We start from the raw sequence: 21217 nt of genomic DNA on the forward strand, positions 1-21217 counted from the left end.
TACAAGCTCACAACATGTCGCATCGCAACACGTTGTGAGCCTCTAGATGAAGTGAAAGTGGTGTGTCTTTGGGTTTTTATGAATTCCATTCCATTCTTAGAGTGGGAGTCTATGCTAGTGTCGTCACTCTCATACTATATCACGCTGGGTTTTCCGTGGCATTCAATTAGCTCATTACGGCCAGAGCCCTTTCTGGCGGTTTTGGACAGCCTATCCGACCAACTCGACGCTGGCCACTGCACTCCCTCGGGTCGGCGGCGACGTGCGTGTCGAGTTTGAAGTTGGGCGGTCAGACGGTTTTCGAGATACGTGGGTTACAGATGTACATATACGTACAGAGATTCCCTGCATTAAGATTGACGGGTCTTCTCTCCATTTCCTGAAAAGTAAAGGTTTTTGGACATGCAAGGTTTCCACCTGACAGCGACGATACAATACATCAAACATACAAACATCAGTTGGATACAGCCACTTAAAATAGAGTAGCAACCGAGTAAAACGTGGGTGAATATTACATAAAAGGAATCCAATAAGCAAAATGCAATGAAAGAAGTGAGAGATCAGCAGCACCACGAGTCGTTAAAAAGGAACAAATTGTATTTTGCACTGAAGCAGATCCATCAGACAGCTCAGGATTTCCCAGGGTTTTATTGTTTGTTTGTCCCGCAGTGGAATCCCCATGTGGAACAGATGCAGCTTTTTAGCAAATCATAAGTAATAATGATCACGGAAGTCGGAATATGTCTCATCTCTTGCATCTTGTAAATGTAATATGGCATTAGAAGGCTGCCAGATATCGATTTTTTTCATATAGATTGAATTCATGCCCTCGCCTTGGAAGACCCTTTTAGAACAATACGAAGTATTTCCATGGATTTATGTACCTCTGTGTGTCACAGGTTAGTAGTGACAGATGGCACTGCATTGTCAGATGGCAGTGGCACGTACTACTGTAGTATGCTGATACTACTCCTACTCCTCCCCCTTCTACTACTACTACTAATAGTACTACTACTCATACTACTACTACTAGTTGGAGTAGTAGTAGCATAGCCGACAGTATGCTACTACTACTTCTATTCATACTCCCACTTGTAGTAGTTGTAGGATGTAGCTTGCTGATACTTTTGATACTTTTTTGCACCTTTAAAGGGGAATACCACGCATTCTCAACATTGAACTATGTCATTAATACACTTTAAAGCTGTTGTGTGGAAGTAAGAAAAAAGCCTCCCCCTTCTATGTTGCCTAGAACTGGAGAATTGATTGTTGAGGTCATGTGATCAGTGACACACGTACGGTGTACGTTTGGCTCCGCCCTCTAGGCTGCTGCATTCACTAGAATGGGGAATCTCACTTCCAGCTGAAACAGTGCGACTTGAATATAAAGTTAAGACTTATTAGAGCATTTTCAGCCAATTGATCTCTAATATCTACAAGTACTATGTCTTGTGAAATGTGATATATATAACCATAATGCCATTATAAACTACTACAAGCCGCACTGTTTCAGCTGGAAGTGAGATTAATACCAGCTTGTGATAATAATAATAATAATAACTAGAAAAAGTGCTCCTCGGAGCACAACTCTCCGCTTTTGGGAATGTTGGGAATGTTCTATCTGTATAAGTGTCCTATCCCTCCTGTCTGTATAAGTGTCCTATCCGTCCTGTCTATGTAAGTGTCCTATCCGTCCTGGCTGTGTAAGTGTCCTATCCGTCCTGGCTGTGTAAGTGTCCTATCCGTCCTGTCTGTGTAAGTGTCCTATCCAATTGTTACAGTATCCGCCATTTCTCAACCATTTCGTGATTGTTCCTGTCTTACCTCACTCTTACCAGACTTGTGTTGGGAATGTTGGGAATGTTCTAATTCTTATGTTCTAACTGTCCTATCCATCCTGTCTGTATAAGTGTCCGATCCGTCCTGTCTGTATAAGTGTCCTATCCGTCTGTATAAGTGTCCTATCCGTCTTGTCTGTATAAGTGTCCTATCCGTCCTGTCTATGTAAGTGTCCTATCCCTCCTGTCTGTATAAGTGTCCTATCCGTCCTGTCTGTATACTGTAAGTGTCCTATCCGTCCTGTCTGTATACTGTAAGTGTCCTATCCGTCCTGTCTGTATACTGTAAGTGTCCTATCCGTCCTGTCTGTGTAAGTGTTCTATCCGTCCTGTCTGTGTAAGTGTCCTATCCGTCCTGTCTGTGTAAGTGTCCTATCCGTCCTGTCTGTGTACTGTAAGTGTCCTATCCGTCTGTGTAAGTGTCATATCCCTCCTGTCTATATAAGTGTCCTATCTGTCCTATCTGCCAATTATGTATCAGCCATGCAGCCATTTCGTGATGGTTCCTGTCTTACCTCACTTTGGCAGTGGCACAGACACTGCCAAAGTGATGCCATGTATTTATACAATATTTCACCGTATTGTCACGTGTCACGTGAGGCTTGACCAATCGGTGTGTCATATTTAGAAAGTGAAAACAAAACTCTCCTGCGGAGAGTAATAATAGCTTGTGATAATAATACCACATTGGAATTTTCTTTTCTTCTTTTCTTCTTTTTTTTCCTGAAAAGAAATACTTTTGGACACCGAAGGTTTCTGTCCGCAACAATATTGTCTCTGTTGGGTGGAAACCTCATATGTCCAAAACTTTTCAGGATTCAAATTCAAAAGTAGCAGATCTACAAGCTCAAAACGCGTCGCGAAGCTTGCGGATCAGCTACTTTTGACGCTTTTGTGTGACGCTGTAGTATGATCAAGTAGGGCGTTAATTTACAAAAAAAAAACACAAAAAGTTTGAATATGGAGATAAGAGGGTTTCTGCCCGACAGCAACGATATGCAGCATGTGGGATCTGTTCAAAAGAGTATGACGATCATGATAGTAGTGAGCAACTTAATGCACACTTGACACCCAAACGGTGAGCCATGATTCTGCAGCAGCGTTTCATTTGCCCCCCCCCCCATTATGTAACTACATTTACAGCCCACTTCTGTCACGAAGGCCCGCATTTCATAACGCCGTGAATTACATTAACAGTAAGTACAGTAGGACACGGCGAAGCGCCCTGACGGTGTTGGACACTGACAGATGAGCGTGGGGGTGTTGAAAGCAGTTCACTCCTGGATGGCAGCGGTGTCTGTGAATATTAAGTGAGCCCACTGGGGATTACAGATAAACACCAGTATGTGCTTTTTTACAATGCAACTCACTCATGTCAAAATGCTAGAATACTTAGAAACGCGATAATATTTTGTTTCCTGGGGGTCCATACACAATTGCCTCCTTTTCTCTGTGGTATAGTGACGAATAGAGTAATATGATCTCTGCCACAGATCAGCGATCAACCTTTTTTTTTTGTTCAAGGACCACCAGTTTAATATGCATTAAACGGACCCCCATTTGATAAAATTATACTCTTGTGCCGTTATAAACCTCTTGTTTTGATGTTGTTTACTATCAGTAAAAATACATTTAGCCGTTTTATCATGTGTTTTACATAAATACAATAAATTTGACTTGACAAATTTATGTTTATCTCTGTGACCCCAATCTACACAGGAAAATCCTCAGTGTTCATTTCACTCAGAGAGTGTAGAAATGGAACCAAATCAACCCATATAAGGGTCCATTTAGTTCCATTTGCACACTCTCAGAGTTGCAGGCCTGTAAATGTCCCCCTGTAACCCTCCCCAATGACCCCTGGGGGTCCACAGACCCTACGTTGACAACCAGTGCCATAGATAATCACCATGTCTACTACGCTTCCAAGACCTTAACTGCAAAGCTTAACTGCAAAACGCAACATCATTTGCTTTTGTCGGAAATCAATCTCACAAGACAGAAACGCTGCATCTCCATGAATGCCATAACATTCACAGCAAATCACAATATCAATTGCCATCAAAGCAAGCCAGGCGAAGCATAATATATAATACAAACAGGAATTCCAGAAAATCATGCGGTATAAGTAGATAATGTATGGCCCTGCATGCCGTCTAATGTCAGCTGAGCCCCCCCGGTGGCGGTGGTCTACTAAAACCTTTCATTTTCTCTCTCTAATTCACTGGGAGAAAGCCCACCGATCTCAGAGGTTCTCTAATCCCTCCGCCTGAGTCATCTCATGACCAACACTCTAATCTCTTAAAAAAAAACTCACTTCGGCTCAGCCCACGTCGCCCGCCCTTCCTCCCGCCCGCCCGCCCGCCCGTGGTCGCTCGTTCGATGCATGGAACTGCGGTATCCGTGTCACACGGCATATGGCTTCGCACAAAGGGGGACAACTTAAACACACGCGCTTAAATACATGCAGCTGACTCGAGACAAAATAACTTTTTTGACTTCTTGTTGGTGCAAAGCCTCTTAAGTGGGTACCCCCCCCCCCCCACCACCATTGCCCACTCCCCCTCTTAAGTGGTTGACTCCCCCTCCCCCTCTTAAGTAGATGAGTCCCCCCACCCCCCTTCTAATCACAGCATGGATGTCGGGCAAGCCGGAATACGTGTTAAGATTACTTAGAATTAGGCCTGGGCCGCAGCGTGGTGGGCCAGGCCAGCTGCGATGCCAGCCTGACAACGTGTCGCGGGTTCGAATCCCGATCCCGACGACCTTTGCTGCGTGTCACTCCCCATCTCTCCCCATTTCCTGTTCGTCTACTGACCTATCTATAAAAGTCATAAAAACTGTTAGGATTTAGAAGACATTAGAATCCCCAGATCCAAAGATTTGAGTTAAAATGTTTGCTTTAAAAATATATATATTCAAAGATTTAATAGCCAAAGAACTGTCTAGCGCAACTAAACATTTTCATTGGTTGCACCAGTGCATCTTACATTTAGCAAGTCTGGGTGCACTTAAATTATAAGTTATATGAAAAGGTTAGATGCACCAGTGCAAGGAACTAAAAAGTTAGTCTGGAGCCCTACAACCACTTTACTTAACTTAGCTTTCACTTCCAGAATGTTTCAAACTTATGAAAAATGCCGATCTACAAGGTTGTCAGCTTGTAGATCGCCTATTTTCTCTACTTTTGTGTGACAGTCTTTCTTGTATGGCGAAGTAGAGCATTAATTTACAAATCATACATAAATGGTGCATTTGGTAAATTGTGCGTTTATATAGTGCCTTTATCCAAGGCGCTTTACAGTGTGCATTACATTCACCCATTTTCACACACACACACACACACACACACACACACACACACACACACACACACACACACACACACACACACACACACACACACCGATGGCGGAGGCAACCATGCAAGGCACCAACCTGCTCATCGGGGGCAATTAGGGGTTCAGTGTCATGCTCAATTACACTAACTCTGGGGAAGCCTGGGATCGATCCCAATCGGTCGTTCTACCTCTTGAGCCACTGCTGCCCCACATACATACATACATACCGTCCATGCGTGCGTGCATGCATACAGTACATGTTTACATGCATGCATGCATACAGTACATACATGCATGCATGCTGCACACACACACACACACACACACACACACACACACACACACACACACACACACACACACACACACACACACACACACACACACACACACACACACACAGGCATACAGTATACAAAAGGAATAATCAGAGTATGTGCATTATCAAGCACAGTGTGTCCATTGGAAGTGGAACTAGCTCTTAAGGTACTGTGTGTGCAAGGTTCTTGCTCTTAACTTAAACGTCTACCTGTGTACTTGGCATTGTGTAACACTTCAGACTGCTGCTGCTGGTGCTCCCAGTTCCTGCCTGTTGCAGGAGAGAAGAGTAAGATGTTACTTAGCCATGCATGGAGCACTAGGCTACGCTACTCCCCAGGGGGGCGTATATCCCGACAAGAGCTAAAGTATGTAGAGTGTCTGTGGGGGCGGTCGTACGCCCAAGCCACATAAACTGCAGCCGCTACAGCACAGTGACAAGCACACAAGGGTGTGTGTGTGAGAAGGTGGAGACTGGAGAGTGGTGTTAACCCCTCAACAATGTCCAAAAAATTGCACGCGCTGCACATCTGCTATTTTTGAATAGCCAACGCTAAAATCTGAAATGACACAGATTCTTTCCCGGTTTTAATGGGTTAAAGAGGAAAGTATACACCCAACTCAGGATTTAACTGGTCGAGTCAGATTCAGGATTTTTATGTGAATATTCAACTATTCGTTATATAAATATTAGGTCTTTATGACAAAACAGAAGGCTACAGTTGCAAGCGTTTCAACGCTGATTTAGACCACTTAACAGTCAATTGCAATAGAGCCATATTTTTTGAGCAATGAAAAGCGATAAATCCGTTAAGAGAACTACATGTGACGGCAGACGGCTTATTTTAATTGACGACAAGCCATCAGTCAGCAGACTGTAGTGTGTACTACCTCTGACTACTGTAGCCAGCATGAGATCATTATCCACTCACCAACTGCTGCGGAGGTTCAAGGGGAGCGCACTTCCAAAGTGTGTACATTTCTTAAGTCACAAGAGCACGGTTTTCATACCATAAATATGTCATCTGGCCAAAAGCTTGCGTTTAATCCGCGTCCGTTGTTTTGTTTACTTTCGACCGGCGTTAAGATCGCTTCAATAGAAGATTGGATCGGATTTCCTCTAAAAACGTATTGGAAACTTGGATTTATTTGTAAGTCTACTTACAGGAAGTAAACAGATTAACTTAGAAATAATTGGAACTACTAACACTATTGGGAAGTGGGGAAAAAGTCTGCTCGAATATTTCCGTAGACTGGGCTGAGGGGTCTTCGAATGACTTTCAGGGGGCAGGCCTAATGCAAATATAGCATACTGTAGGCCTATACTATGTTCTCTGTGTTGAGGAAGTGTTACTGTACATCATTATTAAGTATAATATACTTAATGTGTCCACATGATTCACTGATGGAGTTTCTGTTTAGATTGGCAGGTTTAGAGTGATTAAATGATTGGACCAATGCGTCACTCAGCCAAAACCAGCTTCACTAGCAATGCCCTGGCAGCATGGACTCTGGCCTTTAATCAATTTCCTTAACCCATTCAATCACGCGTCTGTGTCGTTTTAGATTTGAGCTATAACCATTATTTTTTACTTTGGTTATTCGAAAATAGCCAAAGGATAGTGCGGCACTCGCGCTATGAGCATGTAGATCTGCTATTTTTGAAAAATCGTGAACATTTTAGCAAATCTTTGAATATAGGTATTTTTTTTTTACTCAAATCTTTGCTTCTGGGGGTCCCTGGAACAAAATCTTTTGAGGTGGGGGTCCGTGGCCAAATACATTACATAATTTTGGAGGTCCTTGACCTTTACAAGAAAAGGTTTGAGCACCACTGATATAGCAACAATAGTTTTTCAGAAAACAGTTAGGACATTTTGTAGAATCCCCAGAAGCCAAGATTTGAATCATATGTTCGCTTAAAAAAATATGTCTTCACGATTTTTCAAAAATAGCAGATCTGCAAGCTCATAGCGCGGCACTCGGTGCCGCGCTATGAGCTTGTATATCTGCTATTTTTGAAAAGCCCAAAGAAATCTGAAAAATGACACGGACGCGTTCCCGGTCTTAATGGGTTAATGAATTGGCTTGGTATCTGTTAAGCACTGGTGGTGGTGCTGGTCTGTTCAGGTAAACGTCGAGCGTGGACCCAGATCGGCTGCCAGTGCCAGCTACCTGCCTCTGTGTTAAGCCTGAAGTCCCTCTGCTGGGTGTCTGAATGCTATCTATAACCCAGCAGCCAGCCAGCCAGCCAGCCATGTGGAAGCCCCAGTCTGTTAGCCCCAGTCTGTTAGCCCCTTGCTAATCAGTCAGGGGTCAGTTTACCAACCCCCTGGTTAAGTGTAAATCTTGTGTAGGTAATACATGAAGCTGAATCTACTCTGACAACACCTAACCCTGACCACACGGACATGTTTCTGTTATCTGTTATCTTCTCTCTCCATCTTTAAGGTGACTCTCTTGAGCTCAGTTGACCAAACAGTTGCAGGATCAGTCATTTCACAAACGCTCCATCTGTGTGTGTGTGTGTGTGTGTGTGTGTGCGTGCTATCTTGCGTGCCGCTAGAGTAAGCAGGTACAGTATCAGGTGCAGATGGTATCAGGTTACTGTGACAGGCGCAGGTTGATGTCAGTGTAGAAACCACTTACACCATTTCCCGGCCATTTTTCTTTATTTTTGTAACAACTAAACCACTTTTAGTTTCATTAAAAAAAGACTTATCACAAACGTATTAACACAGTTATTAATACAGCTTGCATTAAAATGCAATCTGTGTCTGGATAATCTCATCTGAATCGTGAACGATCCGATCTTGCCCTTGTGGTGTTTTTTACACCAGCGATTCTCAAACATTGTCTTTTTCATGGACTCCCACATTAATATGCATTTTGCCGCGGACCCCCATCTGAAAATATTGTGTGCCAGGGACCCCCATACAAGATTTGTGTTTAAAAAATAGTAAATATTAGTTTTCTTCTTTTTTTTTAATGGCAGATCAAGATACATTTTTTGCTACTTAGTATCAGAGCTGCTAATAATACATTGATTATATGACAGGATTCTGTGACGTATCCCGAATAAAGTCACTGAAACTCTAAAAGCAAAGGGACAGCAGGTTGAAAGTGGTTAAAAATTGGAAAATGATGTGTATTTCGCCGCAGACCCCCATCTCAAAATGTTGTTCCAGGGACCCCCCAGAAGCAAAGATTTGAGTTAAAATGTGCGCTTGTATATCTGCTGTTTTTGAATAGTTGAAGTATAAAATAATGGTTTAAGTGGTTACACAGATATGTTCCCGGTCTTAATGGGTTAATAATAAACAAACAGCAGTGATTTACGTTGGGACAATGACGTATACAGTGTGAAGTCCACATAACGAAGATGGTCACATATTTCGTCTGGCGGACGCATGATGGAGGATGCGAGGAGCATTACTGTATTCTTGAGAAACAGGCTCCAGTGTAGCAGCTGTGTATGCATGTGCAGTGTGCTGCATTGGCGAGCGTGACTGTAACAAGACATGTCGGCTCTAGTTAGTTTAGTTTCTGGGGCATTTAACATTGGAACGACATGGCTGAATACAATCTTGTGTGATCAATTATAATTTTAATTAGGATCTAAGGACGTACACATGCTGATTAAACAAATAGCCCTCATGTCTCATGTTAACAATCTGTTTTATGCCCCTTAGCTGTTACTGTTCTGGTAAACAGAGGCTCTTGATGGCTGATTTATCAAACCATGTGTTACATGTCATCTCCCATGTTTTATGACTGGAAATATCTACATGATTTACAGTGCCTTGTTTTTTGTCGCTGTCGGGCATAAACCTTGTATATCCAAAACTGTTACTTCACTACTGTTAATGTAGCAAAAACATTTTTTTTATAACATTTATAAAAAGAGGCAACCACGTTCACTTAAATTTATATATAGCTGATATATAGCGGATCTACAAGCTCACAATGCGGCGTCGTGAGCTTGTAGGTGAGCTAGTTTTGCTACTTTTGTGTGACACTGTAGTAGAACAAAGTAGAGCATTAATTTATGGGGGGGGAAAAACCCATACAAAGTTTAAAAATGTAGATACAAGGTTTCCGCCCGACAGCAACGATTTGTTCACTTGATCAGTCGGCTGACAGCGTTGTGCCATAAATCATCCCGTCAGCCGGACGGGGGAGGAGCCAAACCCCAGAGGCAATTTACTTCCTGTTGTTAAATTGATGACTGTGCAGTTTTTCATTACCTGCGGTGAGGGGAGGAGTTTTGATGGGGAAAAAGTTCAGGTTCCTTAAGAAATGGATGTTTTCAAACAAAATCTGCATCATGCATCATCACTTTGTTGCAGAGTTTGCTAAACAAAAGGCAACTTAATGGAAGAATGCAATAAACTGAATAATTACTGTAGTATGTTAATGATCCATTGGATCAATGCCAACCGCCTAACTTCCTTGCCAGTGTTAACATGTTAATCATGCATGCAGATAATAATAAAAACTATGAATAATGTATTTTAATGACATTAATCATGCATCTCTTTTGGGCTTTTGGTGAAGGCAGGGGAACATCTGTGCTGATGGAGAGCATGGCCCTACAGTATATAGGAACGCGTCGTTGAATACAGTATGTACAGTAGTTTTGTTGAGAAACATTTGTTAGAAGTTACAATGGAAAATCCAATTCATGTCAAGCTAATCACCATTGTCTATTGCTGAGCTGTGTTTCCCCTATGGATGAAGTTGTAACAGCGGTGTTGAATATTTATTTTGGGAGAAAAAAAGAAAGATGGAAAATGTATTTTGTGCTCAAACACTAAGGCTCATTAAGTGTATATACTACTGTATATACACTTAATGAGCCTTAGTGTTTGTCAGCCTGAGGAAGGTGTCTTTGAGATTGACGTAATGTTTAATTGATTCTCCATTCGGCAAAGCTGTTGCTTGCTTGACAAAAGCACTTTGAAATGTGACGATGTGATGATAGCTTGTAGATCTGTTCTTTTTGGTAGGCAATGCAGGGGTCTATTTAGTGAGGTCTGCAAATGATAGGTCTAATCCTCCTGATCAGCGTTGGTTTGTTTCATTGGTGGCTTTCTTTTATGTTACGTTAATAGAGCCGGATTTGAGTAGCACACTTTTAAATATGCGGAGCCGCAGAACTATTGAGAGAGAATTGCAACACTTCCATTGACTAATGTTGTAATGTAGACTATTCTCATAATAATCAAACATACATACCAAAATCAACTTGGTTCACAATGCATGACATCGTGACTCATTGGGAGCTTATAGATCGGCTTTTTTCAAATAATAGCCGATATACAGTATATATGGTTGATGCTATATTAACTCATTTTGCTGGGGACCCCCTGGAACCTCTTCAAGGACCCCTGGGGGTCCCCAGACCTCACTTTGAGAAACAAATAGCAGATCTACAAGCACACAAAGTGTTGTAAGGTTATAAATCGAGTAATCGACTAGTTTCACTAATATTGAAGGGCTTAAATGGTTAAACTACAGCCATCAAGAACAAATATACATATACATAATAAAATAAATAGACATAATGTTTGGGGAAAAGTCATATTCTGGATCAGTCTACTACAGAAGAATATGTGACGGGGTTTAATGACAGGGTTAGGGTCTTATGTAAAGTGGATTATCTGACCAAAGCGTGGCTTTTCAGTCTATTCAGTGTTGCTCTGCAACAATGGAGGCTTGTGTTGTGTGTAAATCTACTGGTATTAGACCCACTGACCCACTGCAAAAGCCTCTGCTGTCTGTCACATGTCCGTGGATTAAAGTTCTCAGTCACTACGACTGATTTCAGTCATTTTGATTCCATACAAGGCAGCATGTCTTCTATGGCTGTGGTTCTCAAACTTTTTCATTTCAAGGACCCCCAAATTAATATATATTTGGCCACGGACCCCCATCTGAAAAGACCACCCAGCAGAGAAGATGTAGGCTTATGTAAAAATTCAAAATTAGCAGATGTACAAGTTTGATGTGAGCTTGTAGATCTGCTATTTTTAAAAGCCAACGTATAAATGGATAAAGTGGTTATTGGTTAAAATGATTGTGATGCTATGTTAACTACTTTAGCTTGGGACCCCCTGGAACCCCCCCCCCCCCCCCCCCCCCCCCAAGGACCCCTGTGACCCCACTGTGAGAACCAATGTTCTATGGAAGCACACCAAAAATTGCCGATCAACGATCAAATAGCTTGTAGATCAGCTATTTTTGGTTGTTTGTTATTTTAAGATTGTAGAGTATTTGAAGTGGTCATACTAGCAGTAGAATATATTATAGAGTGTTTGAATTGATCACACTATAGCAATAGAATACCTATGTCAGAGGCATCTTCTTAAATAAAACCCTAATCCTCTCAGATATTTCATAAAAGTAAATGTTAAAGCCTTGCTCTGCAATTTCTTCCTGGTTGGCTGCATGTAGAACAGCAGGAACGTCTGGAGACTCTCGTCCAGGACAGTAGCTAGGCTTCAGACGCGCCTCCACAGGAGACATGGCTCACATCTGAACCCATTTGATTTGGCGTTAGAACACCGTTGCGACCGCATGCCCTTGCTGACATTGACCCCAGGCAGGGTTCAAACGCACGACCATCCGTATGAAAGGCACGTGCTCAAACCGCTACACCAGGGCGGCCCTGATACACATTATTGTGCCAAATTGTTTAGGGGGTGAGGGGCGCCTTTCATGCTCTTTCACAAATCACAGATTGACAAACCTTTCAGTCGTGATATTTTATTTTAATTTTGCTTTAATCCATGCATGTCCATCCATTCCTCTGCTGTATTAGTAGGTCTGTCTGACACCATCATTCCATTTTTTTGGTTGACAAGTAATAGCAATTAGTGATTTAATAGTGTTTTTGTCATTGGAACATTGGAACATATGAATCAAAATGACATTTCTTTTTGCCTTCTTCAGGCATACAGAAAGGGTACACAACCGTAAGCTTGCATTAAAACTCTGATATCTGCACGTGTGTTTGTGTGGGCGGCTGCCCAGTAAATAAAATAAATCACAAGCCGGTTTTATGTAGTTTTATATCGTCTCTGTTGGGTGGAAACCAAAACGATTGCTTTTTAGGCTTTTTTTCAGGAGATGCCTGAAGAAGGTCTACTGTATGTGACCGAAACGTTGCTTAAATAACAAAAGTGTTTATTGTGCAAGTGCAGACGGTGTGCAGGTCATTTTATTGTATTCTGCTTTTCAGGATGCGCATTCAAAAATGGCAAAAGTAGCGTGGTTGTCACCAAATCCCAAGGCCAAATGGTCTTGTCATCTCATAGCAAAGCAGTGTGCCTCTGCACACCGTTTGGGATCCACTGAGCTATGCTGTGTGTTTTATTCTCCTGACTGATATAACCTTCACTGAACTCGGGCATGATTCATATCTCTGGCATCCATCACTTGCTGCTAAAGCACTTTTTCCTCCAGAGAGAAGTGGACGAGTAGTGGAACAGAATTAAGTCTAAATTATGCTTCAGCTAGGTTGACTTTTTTTACTCCATCTGCTGAGTGCGGCATTGATGTCAGAATCATGGTTAATTATATTTACAAAAAGATGGGAGAGAAGTCAGAGAACCCTTCCAGTAAGCCCTGGCAAATATAGATATGGATGGGGATATTAAGATTAGATAACTAGAGACCTAGATCACCTCTTCATCTTCTCTTCATGTTTTAATGAAAATATGCGATTACATTTTGATTGAGACATTTTTGAGACGGCTCCAAAGCCCCCCAAAAAATGGGAGATAAGATTGAGCCAGACGCTTTGAGGACAGACAGGCAGGCGAGGAAGCACAGGGTGGGTGAGGGAGAGAGATTGGTGGGTATTTATTTAGATAGCAGCCATCCTCCTGCGCTCAGAGGATGAAGTGATGCCTCTTCAGTGTCCATGCAATCCATAACTGTGATTGCTTCACCTGCCTCCTCTCTATTCCTCTCCTCTCTCCCCAGTCCCCACCCCACCAACCACATCCACTCGCACTTATCCTCCTCCACCCCATCCCTTTGATCTGCCTCTTTTTCCTTTTTTTTTCACCATTTAGCTGCCCCCCGCCCGCCCCACCTCCCCCGACACCAACAGTATAAGAGATGTTCTGGCAGAGACACAATACAGGCCAAAAACAGGTTTTGTTTTTACCTGTCTTTCCAGCTGAACTGACCAGCTGTTAAGTTGTTCAGCTGAGCTGACCGTGTATCTTGTAGATCGGCTATTCTTGCTGCTTTAGTGTGACACTGTAGTATGACGAAATAGGGTGTTAATTTACGGAAAGAAATTAATGATGGAAAGAAAAATTTGAAATATAGAGATATAGGGTTTATTCTGCCCAAGGGCAACAGTACAATCCAAGCCTCTACCAAAGTTAAACATCACTTTAACTTGGCAGAATGAGAATGGCACCACAGGTGGGAGGTTTTTGTGGTACAGGTTTGAGTTTTCTCTCGTGAAATGATAGTAATCTTGCTCAGAAAGATGGATGTATTGATGAAAATTAAATTGCCTTCAAAACGGCAACACCGCAGGGAAGCAGGCCGAGAGGAAGAATGAGTCGGAGAATAGGAAAACGCTGTGAAATCTCTGTTGTTACACCACGAGGAAAGAGAACAAGACTTACTATCCACAGGATTCTCATCTTCAAGTTGTGTCTGCCATCGTTTCAATGTGTTGGGTTCAGTGGTTTAATATGTATGAAGCATTATGCTCTGTTAGGCTTTGGCGGTATCTATTTTTACCTTAATAACTTCCTGACGTTTCATCAGGGTATATGACTGTATTTGTTCTACAATAGCCAGGAAAGGAGTTTTTTTTTTTTTTACCCTCTTTTTCTCTCCCCAGTTTATTCATTCAATTCCTCCCCACACACATATTTGTGTGCGTTGTCACTGCTGTTGTACCCTACTGGCTCACCTGCCAGTGAGGAGCCCCCACCGGGATTCCGCAGAGCCTCCGTCCTGCTCCTCCCGCCCAACCTTTTGCACCTTATGTCTAAACTCACCTTATGTCTACACATAGCCTCATGTTGTACCACCGCAGTCGCAAGCTCACGGATTGGCCATTTCTTTTTGTTTTTAAAATGTTGGTCGTGGCCGTCGGTGGAGCCGAGCACTCGGTTGGAGCCTCGGAGCCTCAAAACGAGCGAGCCATTTTCAATCCTACTGTTTCTGCGCTTGTATATGCGTAACGTATATATGTAGATATCTTTCTCTCTTATCTTTTTCTTTCTTTCCTGGAAACCAACAAAATGACGGAGTTTGCACAAAAAATAATTTCACCCACTGATTTACACCTGTAAACCTGTGATGTGACAAATAAAACTATTCTGATTATTATTATTTTTTTAAATGTAGCTGCTTGTGTATAGCATATTGTCCAGACTATAGCTTACAGTGCTTGGTGTCTGATTTGCATTTAGCCTACTTAGTCAAGTCTTGCTGTGTTAAATGCTTAATGGCCCATAGAATAATGATTAGCTAGGAGATGAGCACCCTTCTTCCATAGATTGAACTTACACAGCTGGAGGACCCGACACATCAGTGATACATCAGTAGGTTGAACACAGATAAAGTGCAGGTGCTGGTGACAGGCCGGCACTTCTCTGGCCGTGGACCTCTACCCCATCTGAAAATACTTTGTGCCAGGGACCCCCATACAAGATTTGTGTTGTTAAGGTAGGGTAGGTGATATTTTTTGGTGAAAACAGAAAAAAAAATTTGTTAAAAGGTTTAAGCACTATATTATGATAGTAATGATAAATAGTGTTTGTCTCCCGGTCTCTCCAGCTCTTTAATAAACTGAAGAAAAAAAATGTCTGGTGGGTTGCAAATTTTCAGCGAATCAGGAGAGAGTACCCATTTATTAGCTTAAATTTCATAGCGTTCCAGTTCCAATTTAGTCTGCTCCTATCTTTGTGTCATCACTTCCAATTTCACTAGTTTATCCTGTATCCTGTGTGAGTTCTCTCTCCTTATAAAATTGGTATTCTTTTGAGAATATCCGATCTACAAGCTCACAACGCACCGCGATGCAACGCGTTGTGAGCTTGCAGATCGGATATTTTCAAAAAGCACATGTACAGCCTTTGAGTTAAAGTGGTTGAACTGATTCTGACGCTATATTATTTACACATTTTTGCTGGAGACCCCCTGGAACCTTGACAAAGAGAATGTGAGCACTCCTCCGTTGAATAGTTCACAGTTCACGTTTATCGGGTGCATCGTTGTAGCGGAAAGAATATCTTTGAAAAGATCACCAGGTCCTTTCAGGATCTCTTATTTATTGAAAAGCCCCAGCAGCGGATCAAACACAACAGATGTTTCGCCCTACGGCCTTCCTCTGTGTGAATCAGCTGAAACGTCCGTCATGTTTGATTTGCTGCTCCGGCTTTTCAATAAATGAAAAAAAAAAAAAAGCCTGGAACCCCCTCAAGGACCCCCGGGGGTCCCCGGACCCCACTGGCCTGAAAGTCACCTCGAGCTATAGTTCTATGTGGCAATACTGTTACATGAATCCTTATAAATTCATAATGTAACTGATTAGCTACAGTAGGAGGCCCTAATGGAGCAGGAATGGCTACATTCCCAGTTGTAATATATTAACCCATTAAGACCTGAGGCGATTCTAAAAAAAAATCGAAATCCTAACAGTTTTTTGAAAAAAATATCAAAAATATTTTTTCACGATTTTTCAAAAATAGCAGATCTACAAGCTCGTAGCGCGGCACTCGGTGCCGCGCTATGAGCTTGTAGATCTGCTATTTTTGAATAGCCAAAGAAATCTAAAGTGACACAGATGCGTTCCAGGTCTTGATGGGTTAATGTCATTTTATATCAAAATGTGCCATGAAAATGTTTTGGACGGTGTTGAAAATCAGGATTTCTAAACATGCCTGTATTATACCATAATACCTCGATACCTTAATACCGCCCAAGACTCGTCGTGTGTGTGTGGTGTCTGCTCTGCATTCCAACAACACAGCACGGATAACAAAACAAGTAAATAGATGAGCGTGTGTGTGCGTGCGTGACTGTGTGTGTGTGTGTGTGTGTGTGTGTGTGTGTGTGTGTGTGTGTTTCTGTGTCTGAGCCAGGTGCTCCTGACAATAAACGATGATGTCTCTGTCAGGAGTGTTGATAGCATGAAATGTTGATTCAGAAACATGCTTTGATACGATATTGTTGATGCACGAGCGTAACTCCCTGTCCCTCTCGCGCGTATGCTCTGAAAGCTGATTTTGCGGCTTATCACCTGCAGCCCAGAATAAAGCCTCCCCAAAGAATGCATGACGCTGAATACCTCAGACAGACGCTATACGGTAACAAATAAACCCCTATCTGTATCTTCCATACTGTCACAGCATGGCTTTCCTGTATACGCTATTATGTGCACAGGACATAAGCTCCCCCTTTGCATATCATTGTCACTCCATGGGTTTGAATGGCAACCGTTTGAGTCCTGTCTGGCACTATCGCTTTTTTTTTGTACTGAATGACTGTCTAGCACCATCACTGTCTGAATGACTATGAATATACATTATAGGACTGTCAGTATGTACTCAATTCTGACACTCTTCAGACATACTTGATATCTGCTGCTTGCTACACAGGAGACCGAGGCACTCTATTTTTAACCCATTGAGACCTGAAGCCGATTCTACATGTCTCCTAAATCTCAACAGTATTCTCAAAAACGTATGTTTCTATATCAGTGGTTCTCAATCTTTTTCATGTCAAGGACCCCCAAAATTATATGTATTTGGCCGCCGACCCCCATCAAAATATTTTGTTCCAGGGACCCCCCAGAAGCAAAGATTTGAGTTAAAAATGTTTAAAAAATATATATATTCAAAGATTTGCACACATTTTCACGATTTTTCAAAAATAGCAGATCTACAAGCTCATAGCGCGGCACTCGGTGCCGCGCTATGAGCTTGTATATCTGCTATTTTTGAATAGCCCAAAGTGTAAAATAATGCTTTTTAGCTCAAATCTAAAAATGAGTTCCAGGTCTTAATGGGTTAAGTGCACACCAAATGTCTATCTTTTTATATTGGATATTGTTGTTTTTTTGTATTTGACATTCTCCTTTTTGATTATCTTTTGAACTGGAACCTTGTACAGAAAGCCAATAATCTCACCCACTCTTTTTGCACCTGTTAAACTGGTGATGTGACAATAAACTTGGAAGTTGAACTCTATCTGTAGTTAAAACCAGCTGTTGTTGCCGTGAGAGAGGCTGAGACGATAGCATTGAACGACTGCACAGTATAAAGTTCTGCCAGGACCACTTTTTGTCCAATTAAAAACATTCAATGGCACATTTAAACAGTAATTTAATTGCAATATTCAAGCAAATGTTATTATGTTTGGCGGCATGGCTCTGTTCTGGGATTTCCCTCCTCCCTTGGTACTACAGATACAGAGCAGCAGCAATAATGACATCAGACAGTGACATTGGTAAGATCAGACGGGCATAAAAGCTGGGCACCCCCTGGACACGGGTCTGGAACAGTGTATGCTTATTATAAGCGACTTTGGGCTTGCCTTGTTTTTATGTTAAGTTGCTTGGTGGTTGCGTTGTTTTTTTTGGGGGCTTGTTTCCAAAGTGTAGTTGCTTGTTTTGGGCTTGCTTCCTAATGTTGTTTAAACCAGTAGTCCTCAAACGTTTTCATGTCAAGCAAGGACCCCCAAAATAATATGTAAGCTATTTGTCTGCAGACCACCATCTGAAAATGTTTCATGCCAGGGACCCCCATACAAGATTTGTGTTTTTTTCATTTTCTTCAAGATTCTTTTGAAAATAGCAGATGTACAAGCTTGTGGGCTTGTAGATCTGCTATTTTCAAATAGCCGAGGTATATTGGTTTAAAGGGCTCATGTGGCTTAGTCACTTCTTTTGGGCTTGTTTTAGCTTGTTTCTCTCGCAAAACCTGGCAACACTGGTCTGGAGGTGGGTGAGCAGGTAGACATTATGCGTATGCTGCGGCAGGACCAGACTAAAGATGAGGCATTTATAAAGAGCGCTCCGTAACGTTAATGGACTCTGACAGCTGACTGAGAGACTGCTGATAATAGCCCACTGAGCAATAGTCGTCTATTAGACGTCCGTCTAAAACAGGGTTATAATTGGTCTACTGGTGAAAGTTTTTTAGCGGTCTAGGCTTAGCCTAGACGTTGATTAGCTGTTTTTTAAACGTCTATTTATAGACCGTCTATATTATAGACGTCATTTCAACGTCTATAATATAGACGGTCTATAAATAGACGTTTAAAAAACAGCTAATCAACGTCTAGGCTAAGCCTAGACCGCTAAAAAACTTTCACCAGTAGACCAATTATAACCCTGTTTTAGCCTACCCCTTAGACGTATTTTAGACGTCTAATAGACCAAAAAATGCTCAGTGGGAGTAGAGTAGCTTGGGAGGAATCAACTGATGGCTTTAGAAGTGAACTTGACTATTATGTCTTCCTGGCAAAAAGCTTTCACTCGCAAGAGTGAGAGAGGCTTAATATACTTTATTTAGTTTTCACTCTTCAGTTTGTGTAAGACTGCTGTGACTTCTAGTCGTGTAAATCTTGGCTATGATGAGAAATCCCGCTGTAATAGGTTTTGAATTTATTTGAGTCCAATAAAGCTCGTCCAATGAAAATAAATGTTGAGTTGATTATGTTCAAGTATGTATGAAGGTATATTTACAGTGGGTTATTCTAGGGTAAGTGTGTTTGCCCTCCACTGACTCAAATCATAGCATAGCAGCAAACTTAGAATTGCTGCTTCACGCCCTCCCAATTCCCCTGCTTCAAATTGTACTTTTTTAAATTGGAATAGAATAATAATAGATTAGAATTTAATACTACTTTGTGAATTTGAATAAAATGAATAGAACGCTACATTATTAATCCCCAAAGACAAATGAATGTTCCACATTGAAGAGTCCATCCAGTCAACCCATACAAGCACTTGGAATTGTAGGAGTTGAGGCATTACATTTAGTTTGACTCGGTTACACAGATAAATATTGTGAAAATAGACGATTTTCACAATGCCTCTTTCTTACATAATATTTGACAATTTTGGTATTAAAGGAGAATTCCGTTCATTTTAAGTGTTATGTTTGATGTGCGTCAAATCACTTACCAACGTAGGAATGAAAATCGCGTGACTCCACAAATCCCCCTATCGACCCCCACCGTTGTCATGATAGTAGGATGCTGGATAGCCCAAATTTATAGCCTATTTTAACAAATGCAAAGTCTGTTTTTTTGCTTCTAGTACTCATTGTTGAGTCCCATGATAATGTAACAGGCGCTAAAACTCCGAGAAGCTAACGGCTAATAACAGAACGAGCTAATGCTGGGGCTGCTTATCTCTCTGCATGGCAGCCCCAGGTTGCCAGGTCGGGAGAGAAACAGGCAGGGTCGATAGGGGGATTTGTGGAGTCACGCGATTTTCATTTCTACGTTGGTAAGTGATTTGACGCACATCAAACATAACACTTAAAATGAACGGAATTCTCCTTTAACCCATTAAGACCTGGAACTGTGTCATTTTTAGATTTGAGCTAAAAGCATTATTTTACACTTTGGGCTATTCAAAAATAGCAGATATACAAGCTCATAGCGCGGCACCGAGTGCCGCGCTACGAGCTTGTAGATCTACTATTTTTGAAAATTTGTGAAAATGTGTGCAAATCTTTGAATAAATACATTTTTAAAGCAAACATTTTTAACTCAAATCTTTGCTTCTGGGCGGTCCCTGGAACAACATATTTTGATGGTGGTTTGCAGCCAAATACATATCATTTTGGGGGTCCTTGGCATGAAAAAGATTGAGCACCACTGATATAGAAACATACGTTTTTCAGAAAACTGTTGGAAACTGTGGATTTAGGAGACATGTAGAATCGGCTTCAGGTCTCAATGGGTTAAAAAAGGTCTTAAAAGTCATTAAATTGTAACTTTAGAAACGTTCAGATACCCTGTATAAACTTCTACTGTATGTTGGTTTGTTTACTGATGAGTGAGAAAACAATGTTGCACATGAAGCTAATCATCTGGGGACCCCCCCCAAAATAATTTCGGGTCCCGACCCCAAGTTTGGGAACCACTGCCATACACAGAGACAGGGGCCCCGGGGGCACAAAGACAGGAGCTGGCATCTCATCTTCACTCTGACCACCTTCTGTTTGCCAGCTGTCATTTTGCTAGATTCTTGTGCCAAGTGGTGAGTGTTTTGGAACTGGCAACCTTTGTGCTGCTAATCCGCCTCTCTAATCTCTAGGGCTTATCTTGGGCCGTATACCTGTTATTTTTACCCACCCCACTCTAATATAGCTGCAGGCTAGAACCGGCCCCTAGCAAAACAATGGTCTGGTCATCAGTGGTGGAAAAAGTACTCAATTGTTTTACTTAAGTAAAAGTACCAATACTGCAATATAGAAATACTCTGTTAAAAAAAAAGTCCGGAATTCAAACTGTACTTGAGTAAAAGTACAAACGTATTGGCACCAAAATGTACTGAAAGTACCTAAACCAGAAAGTACTCATTATGCAGAATGTCCCATATCAAGTTTTCAAATGTATAAAAATCAGATCTACAAGCTCACAATGTTGGGGGCTGAATGTTTTGTAATAAATCAAAATCTATAACTAGTAACTAAAGTTTTCAAATAAATGTAGTGGAGTAAA

General features: G+C 41.6%; 1 protein-coding gene across 1 annotated transcript in view; it reads left to right on the forward strand.

Moving 5' to 3' along the window:
• LOC311059381 (protocadherin-15-like) overlaps positions 1–21217 on the forward strand; it is a gene marked incomplete at its 3' end in the record, with an annotated part of 341810 nt that overhangs the window by 16624 nt on the left and 303969 nt on the right. The gene's annotated exons all lie outside the window — the stretch shown is intronic.

Source organism: Gymnoscopelus microlampas (assembly GCF_963454915.1).
Source record: "Gymnoscopelus microlampas genome assembly, chromosome: 13".
Classification (NCBI taxonomy): Eukaryota; Metazoa; Chordata; class Actinopteri; order Myctophiformes; family Myctophidae; genus Gymnoscopelus; species Gymnoscopelus microlampas.